General features: G+C 35.0%; 1 non-coding gene across 1 annotated transcript; it reads left to right on the top strand.

Moving 5' to 3' along the window:
• The first annotated feature begins 8,140 nt into the window (after positions 1 to 8,140).
• On the top strand, positions 8,141 to 8,247 carry LOC119473560. The gene has a single exon (XR_005202770.1). It is a non-coding gene; the product is annotated as a U6 spliceosomal RNA (small nuclear RNA).
• The last annotated feature ends 296 nt before the right edge of the window (positions 8,248 to 8,543 follow it).

The following is an 8,543-nucleotide window of genomic DNA, read 5'->3' as shown; positions in this document are numbered from 1 at the left end:
AGTCAGTGAAATAGGGAGAAATACATACTTTTACTTATAAGGGTTCCAAAAGAATTCTGTCCTGCTCTTTAAAAATATTATTAGCCTTATTTCCCATGATGTTGTTTTGTTGGTAGAAATGATAACATGCATGAAATTGAATTAGAATCCCTTTAAGATGTTAAAAGAAAGCCCGCCTTTCAAAAAGAAACATTTTTGAGATTAGGTAGGTTAGACTGTTCTTGTTGTAGTAGAACTGAAAACCAAACCATAGACAGATTCGCTCTCTCAAGCACGTGTAAATAAAGAAATTGTGCCTTTAATGTGCCTCTAGTCTTAGAGTAGGAATGCCTAAGTATTTAATGGACAAGAAAGATTTGTTTGAAAATGACATTTCTTAGCCAATGAAAGGTCCAAAGCTAAGCACAGCTGCTGTTTAGTGTAACCAAAAACTTGAGGACATCTTAAGTGGCATGCAAGGACATATTATAAATGGACTATGACTTACCACAGAAGGTAGTTTTTTTTTTTTTTTTTTTTTTTAAGGAAAATGCTTTTCAGAAATGCATTGTATTGTTCCTGATGGCTGTATTTTTGGAATAGCACTTCACAAGGAAATGTAATTTATACAGGCTCTCTCTACAACCAAGAACAACCCTTAGAAAATTTCTCTCTGAGTGGAAGCCAAAATTACATTTTCTGGAGTTAAATAGAAACATTCTTCTCTCTGATCAAATTTTAATGAAACAATTCAGAGGAAAACCATCATCTTACTTCAAAAATTGTTTTTACTGAAAATATAATAAATTCCAGTCTTCAGGCACAATCATCTCCATTTGGCTCTTCTCTGCCTGCTGAATCAAATTGATGAAGACCTGCACTCCAATATTGGCCATGATTCCAAGGTCAGTTTAATGTTCACTGGGCACTGATTAAAGTACAATTCATATGTTCTCTTTTAATCAATATAATATAAATTTTGAAATGCAGCCAAAATATTTTTTTTATCTCGACTATTTGTCTTCCACAACTTCCAAAGTGCATTTTCTTTTTATTATTTCAACCATAACTTAATTCTCCAAGTCACTGGGAATCTAGTTAGAACCACAGAGCACAGAGCCTTAAGGTAGTTAAATCAACTAGACAAAGACATTAATTGTGCACATGAATGTGAGGTCCAGAGACAGCCTCTAGTGAGCCCCTGCTGACTGGAGGAGCACCCCGACAAGGAGAAAGGGCCAGCACGAAGCCCTTAGGTTTTTCTGGGAATCTTGCTGCTTCACTCCTTTCCAAAGCAGCCAATTCATTTTAGAAGAATGATTTAATTTTTAAATGATACATATTCATTATAAAAGAGAATAACAAAAGCAGAAATCATAAAACACGGGAAAGTAAAGAAAAGAAAAATTACCAAAATTACTGCTTCAGAAATAACTGTATCTTACATTTGATGGACATCATTACAGATATGTCTCTTTGTGTATCAATTATCTTTGTTCTCTTCATCAAAAGTACTAATTGTCTTTTGAATCCCCTTTGTCTTTCATGTCTTTAATTTCTCTAAATATTAATTTTACATCTGTATTATTTCTCATGTGTACTATGCCCCTCTGCATACTGCCCACTCTATTTCTTTGGTTGTTATTTTGTTCTCAGTGACAGTAAATCTCAGACTCTGTTCTGCATTCTCACCATCAGAACCGTTTCTCCCAATCTGTCTCTTCCTGGGGATGCTCCCTCATTGAGAAACTATGTCAGAGAGGGAAGGCAGGCTGCATGTGCTCTCACTGTATAACTTCTTCATGTCCACGTTTCCTGAGGAATTCCACTGTGGACAGCAAGGCTGACCCTGTCTTTCCTGGCCTATGAATCTATTCAGAATAATTGTATCAGCTAAATAGTGAATTAACTTTGGAACATTAATACTTACTTTTAAGGTGATCTGTAGTATGGGGCAATAGCCATGTAATTATTTTGTTTAGTTTTTCATTTAATTAGTTTCCTTTTTTTTTTCCAGATTATATCAAGAGAGGGAAGGGAAATAAAGATGCTTCAAATCACACATCTTTGGGAAGAAATAAAAAGACATTTTCTTAAGGTTTATTATTTTTTCCTGGGATGAATGAAATGAATTGGAGTCTGCAGTGGGCTCATATACTGGTTAGCTTTACTTGATTATGTTTTGGTTATCAGGAATCTCCATATTTAATTGCCTTGTAAAAAGAAAAGTTTGTTTTTCATGTCACATTTTCATTATAGTTGGTCTTCATTTTGAAATACAGTTTCATAGAATAGCCTCCTTCTGGAGTTTACAATTAACATGGCATGAGATCACATGGACTTGTCCTTAAAACTTCTGCTTGTAAGTAGAATGTGATGCTTTTGTAATAATTTATGAATCCAAAGAAAGTCACATGAAAATACTAATGACAACTGTCTAGAAAGTTAAAATTCACCCTTAGAAAGGAGCAAATCATACTTGGAATTTGCAGTACAACCTGATGATAACAGTCCAGAAAGTTAAAATCCACCCTTAAAGAAGAGCAAAGAATATTTCCAATTTGCAGCACAATCTAAAATGGTCCATCTTGTTCATCACAAGTACATCCGGATCCTTCCACCCAAATTCACCAATGTCATCCAATCACAGAGTCAGGCTCAAAGTCAAATGGTCTTATCATCTTGTTCAGATGTAGTTCCTGGTTATGTGTCCCTACTCTTCTAGCATCAAGTAGTAGACTAGAGATAGCCTGGTTATATTTACCATACCCACTATAAAAATAAGGCAAACCACCTGAAAATGGCTGGTCTGTAGTATTTATGAAATTCTGATGAGCAGATGTTGAGATGTTACAGAGATGGGTAGTGTTTTGTGATTAAGTGTCTTCCCCTCTGGTGTAGCTCCTCTGCCATTGTACTTTATGGACCATGGCTCTGCCCTCCGCGAGGACCCTTCCTCCCTGTTATCCTCCTCCTTCACATCTGAAGAGGGCAGCAAAGCACAGGTGGTTAAGAAGCTTTCTTGGACTGATGCTTTTCAGTAAGAAAATTGGTGTTCTACCAGGGAATTTTTGTCTTGAATTGTTATTGTATCTTTTGCTTCAGACTTGTGGTTCATTGGACGGTACAGGTCTCTGAAAACACAGTTGGTCTTTTGTCTATTTGATTCCTTCCAGTCAGTTCTGAGAGACTGTTTTACTGACAGTTCTTTTTCATACATGCCTCTCACTCCAAATTTAGTTATTTTCCATACATGCCTCTCACTCCAAATTTAGTTACAGGCACACTGAAATTACCAGGATTTTCTGGGAGAGCCAAGCTTTAGTTTTTGGTTTTGCTTTTTTTTTTTTTTCCACCCTGAGTGATACTTTTTCAGTTAAATCAATTCAGATATTTTAATAAAGGCTGTGATTACAACACACTATATTCGGTCTTATACAAAAATCTGGGTTTTAATAATGCTTTGCTGTTTAAAGACCTTTATGGTTTTATCTTTCCCCAATTGTAAATGAAAATCAGTCATATCTTTCAACTCTGCAAGCCCAGAGTGTGTTCCCTTTAATGCCTGCTTAGTATGTGCCAGTTCTTTTTGTGAGTTCCATCTCTTGATTAATAATGTTAAATGAAATCAGTAGCATTGAAGTCACGACTCTTCACCAAAAGCCACAAACTTATTTGGCACATTAGTTTGGTTTCCACAAGATTGCTAGTGATATCCAAACATTTTGTCACCACGTCATATGAATTATCTTCTTTCTGTCTACAGTAATATTTTTTAAGTATACATTACCTGACCTTGAAAAAAGAATTGTATATTTTACTTTGTTATTACACAGAACCCAGCTTCTGGTAAAAATGTCCATATTTGCTTCACTAGTTTGTGCCAAAGTAGTAGAACAAAATGAAATGACACAGGCAAAAAATTGGTGGCTTATAAAATAACTTTATTGGCCGAATCCGGTGCCTCATGCCTATAATCCCAGCACTTTGGAAGGCTGAGGCAGGTGGATCACGAGGTCAGGAGATCAAGACCATCCTAACTAACATGGTGAAACACTGTTTCTACTAAAAATACAAAAAAGTAGCCAGGCGAGGTGGCACATGCCTGTAGTCCCAGCTACTCAGGAGGCTGAGGCATGAGAATCACTTGAATGTGAGAAGCGGAGGTTGCAGTTAGCCAAGATTGCACCAATGCACACTCTAGCCTGGGCGACAGAGTGAGACTCTGCCTCAGAAAAAAAAAAAAAAAAGACTTTCTTTCTCATATCATGTTTCCATTGTGGTCAAGCTACATATACATTCTTTGTCCTGGGATGTAAGCTATGGAACTGTCCTAATGTGGAAACGATTAATATGCTAAGAGCAGAATAAACAGTGCTAGGCCTATGCAGTGGAGCTTAAAGCTTCTGTTTAGATGCACCATCTGTTCGTTCTATTCATACTTATTGACCAAGGAACACTGTATGCCCAAGTATATTTAATTAGTTTAAGAAATAGAATCTTATTGGAAATGACAGTTATATATATATAATTGTAATTTACATATTCATATCTGTATATCCATATACAGACATGTATATATGAGGGAAATCAGAACAATCAAAATGTTCATTATCTGTGATCAAAATCCAAATGGATTCAGAATATTTGAGCTAAAGAGATAGGTATGAGTCATATGGACACTGTTTGTTTAATACAGGATATAATAATTATAGTCTTTTCTTGAAATATTCCACAAAGTTCAGACCAGTATATTGAATCCATTTGTGTATGAAATTCAGAGTCCATAACTTCAGGAATATTTGATAATGTAGTATAATCACTTTCTGAGAATTTTGAGGCAGAATTATGGATTAGGGTTCTCTAGAGGGACAGAATTAATAGGATAGATGAATATATAAAGGGGAGTTTATTACGAAGTATTGACTCACCCAATTACAAGATGAGTCCCACAATAGGCTGTCTTTAAGCTGAAGAGGAAGGAAGCTGATCTAAGTCTCAGGACCTCAAAAGTAAGGAAGTGGACAGTGCAGCCTTTAGTCTGTGGTCAAAGGTCCAAGAGTCCCAAACCTGAAGAAATTGGAGTCCGGTGTTTCAGGGCAGGAAGCATCCAGCACAGGACAAAGATGTAGGCCGGGAGACTAAGTCAGACTAGTTTTCCATGTTCTTCTGCCTGCTTTATTCTAGCCATGCTGACAGCTGATTAGATGGTGCCCACCCAGATTGAGGGTGGGTCTTCCTCTAACAGTCCACTGACTCAAATATTGACCTCCTTTGTCAACACCCTTGCAGACGTACCCAGCAGCAATACATTGCATTCTTCAATCCAATCAAATTGACACTCAATATTAGTCTCACAAGTTATTTTATTTAAATTTTTTACACTATTATTTTTTAAAAAGCCAAGAAATGTTTTTGTACTACTAATTATACCTGGTGTGGTGGTCCACTTGTTGCTAAGTAGAGTTATTTTACAGCCCACTTTCTTCTGAACACAAGTGCTAAAAATGCTGTGGCTCATGTTTTATAGTGAGGTAAGCTTGCCCATGGAGCATTTTAAACAAGGTAATCTATATGTTTCTTGCCAGTGCTATACCTGAAATAAAAAATGCTAAAAATAAAGGATGAGGAAATACATCAGATGAAGTTGAACAACAAAATTCTCCAAAAAGAAAAAGAAATATTTATAGCGGTTATTAGATTTTTTAAAGCATTAGAAAGAGCTTTCTTTTATGTGGATAATAGCTAGAAACCACAAAGAAAATACAACTCATAAATCTTTTTTGTGTCAAATAACCTAGCAGTAAAATGTGTAAAACAAAATTTGGTGGACATGCATGGAGAAATCAACAAGAATACTACATAGCAGAGTGATTAATAAATAAGCTTTTATTTATAACAAGCCAAGATGTATTTGAATAATATAAATAAGACTAAATAATAGAAATTCTTAAATTTTACATCTTATCAATAAAAAAGTACAGTTTTTCAAGTGTCTGTAGAACTTTTACTATGAACTTTCCCTCAAGCAACAGCTTACTAATTCTAAAAAGTCAGAAATCTCACAGAGCATACTTTATGGCCATTTCTACCTTTAAACTGTATCTGGAATCCAACTACTTCTGTGAACCTCCATTCTTTGTGCCTTCCTCTGAACCATCATCTCTCACCAGGATTATTGTGCACATCTATTAAAGTACCGTGTTTCTACTCTTACCCACTACAAGTATATTTCCAACACAACTGATAAGAGAATCCTTTAAAACAGAAGTCAGGTCATTTTGCATTTATACACAAGCCCCTGATATCACTCTTTGCTTTAGAGTAAAAGTGAGTGCTGCTATGATGACTTCAAGGCTTTACAGGAGTAAGCCCGTCTCATCTTGGATCAGCTCTTCTGTGATTCTGCCATGCTTAGCCATCTCCAGCAACTGGTCTAAGTATTCTTTTGGAAAATACCAGCCTTAAGGTTTCTGTTTTGCTGTTCTGTGCCTGAATGGCTCTCTCTCTCTTTTTTTTTTTTTTTTAACTTAAATTTCAATTTCTCAGTGAGGCATACCATAATCACTCTAATTATCACTGCAAGCAGTAACCTTACTCATACAGAGCCTCTGTTTTATTTTTTCCTCGTATAGTACTTATCACTGTCTAGCTTGCTCCACCACTTAATTTATTGTCTATCTTTTTTAGAATCCATACTCCATGGGGATACTAATAGTTACCTATTTTGTAAAGAATAACAAAATAATTGAATCATCAATAATATACCATTTAGCAAAAAACAACTGTGATATAGAACGTGTGTGTGTGTGTGTGTGTGTGTGTAATGTACAGAAATTCCCTGCTATAATTTTTCTATTTTATCCTGGGTGGGTATTAAGTGCATACTTTGCTTACGATATTTTTGAATTATAATGGGTTTACAGGGACATAATCCCATGATAAGTGGAGGAGGAATATCTGTATAAAATATGTGTAATATGCTCTCTCTTTCTATATATATAGTAAGAGTATTAATGACTATAAATTTGCCTCTGAGAAAATGCATATAGGGGCAAATTTATAGTCATAAATATTTATGTTATTTATTTTGCGTTTGTTTTTTGAGACAGGGTACCTTTCCTGTAGACCAAACCAGAGTGCAATGGCATGATCACAGCTCACTGCAACCTAGACTTCCCAAGCTGAAGTGATTCTTTCACCTCAGCCTCCCTGTAAGCTAGAACTACAGACAGTACCACCACACTCAACTAACTTTTTCATTTTTATAGAAATGGGGTTTTGCCATGTTGCCCAGACTGGTCTCAAACCCCTGGGTTAAAACAATCAGCCCACCTCGACCTCCCAAAGTGCGGGGATTACAGGAATGAGCCCTGCATTTGGCCACATAAATGATTATATTATTATATGTATTTATTTACTTGTTTGTTTATTTAATGAGACTGAGTCTCACTCTGTCGCCTAGGCTGGAGTGCAGTGACACAATCTCGACTCATGGCAACCTCCACCTCCAGGGTTCAAGTAATTTCTGTGCCTCAGGCCTTCCTAGTAGCTGGGACTACAGGTGCATGCAACCACGCCGGATTAATTTTTTGTATTTTTACTGCAGAGAGGTTTCACCATGTTAGCCTGGATGGTCTTCCTCTCCTGACTTCATGATCCACCTGCCTCGGCCTCCCAAAGTGCTGGGATTACAGGCATGAGCCACCATGCCCGACCAATTATTTTTATATAAATATTATTATATATATATTATATATATATGTATTATATATTATATACTATATATACTATGTTATGTATAAAATGATATACATATTATATAATTATATATTATATAACTATAATTATATAATATATATAACATATAATAAATAATATATATATTTATATTATATCATTATATATAAATATACTATGTAATTATATATTATAAAATTATATAATTATATAATAGATATAGTATAATATACATTATAATATATATAATATATAATATACATTATAATATACATTATAATATACATTATAATATAATATATTATATATTATATATATTATATAATATATAATATGCATTATATATTATATATATTATATATCATATATTATATATAATATATACTTTTATATGTTATATATATTATATATATATAAGATAGTGCTCGCTTCGGCAGCACATATACTAAAATTGGAACGATACAGAGAAGATTAGCATGGCCCCTGCGCAAGGATGACATGCAAATTCGTGAAGCGTTCCATATTTTTACTATTCCAAACAATACAAAAAGAGGGAATTCTTCCCAAATCATATTATGAGACCAGCATCATCCTGATTCTAAAACCCGGCTGAAACTCAACAAGAAAAGAAAACTTCAGGCCAATATCCATGATGAACATAGATGCAAAAATCTTCAATAAAATACTGACAAGCCGATTGCAACAGCACATCACAAAGCTTATCCACCATGATCAAGTAGGCTTCATCCTGGGGATGCAAGGCTGGTTCAACATACGCAAGTCTATAAACGTAATTCACCACATAAACAGAACCAAAGACAAAA

This window comes from Cebus imitator, unplaced genomic scaffold, assembly GCF_001604975.1.
Source record: "Cebus imitator isolate Cc_AM_T3 unplaced genomic scaffold, Cebus_imitator-1.0 Scaffold167, whole genome shotgun sequence".
Lineage (NCBI taxonomy): Eukaryota > Metazoa > Chordata > Mammalia > Primates > Cebidae > Cebus > Cebus imitator.
The sequence above is the reverse complement of the archived record's forward strand: the minus strand, read 5'-3'. Positions and strand labels throughout refer to the sequence as shown.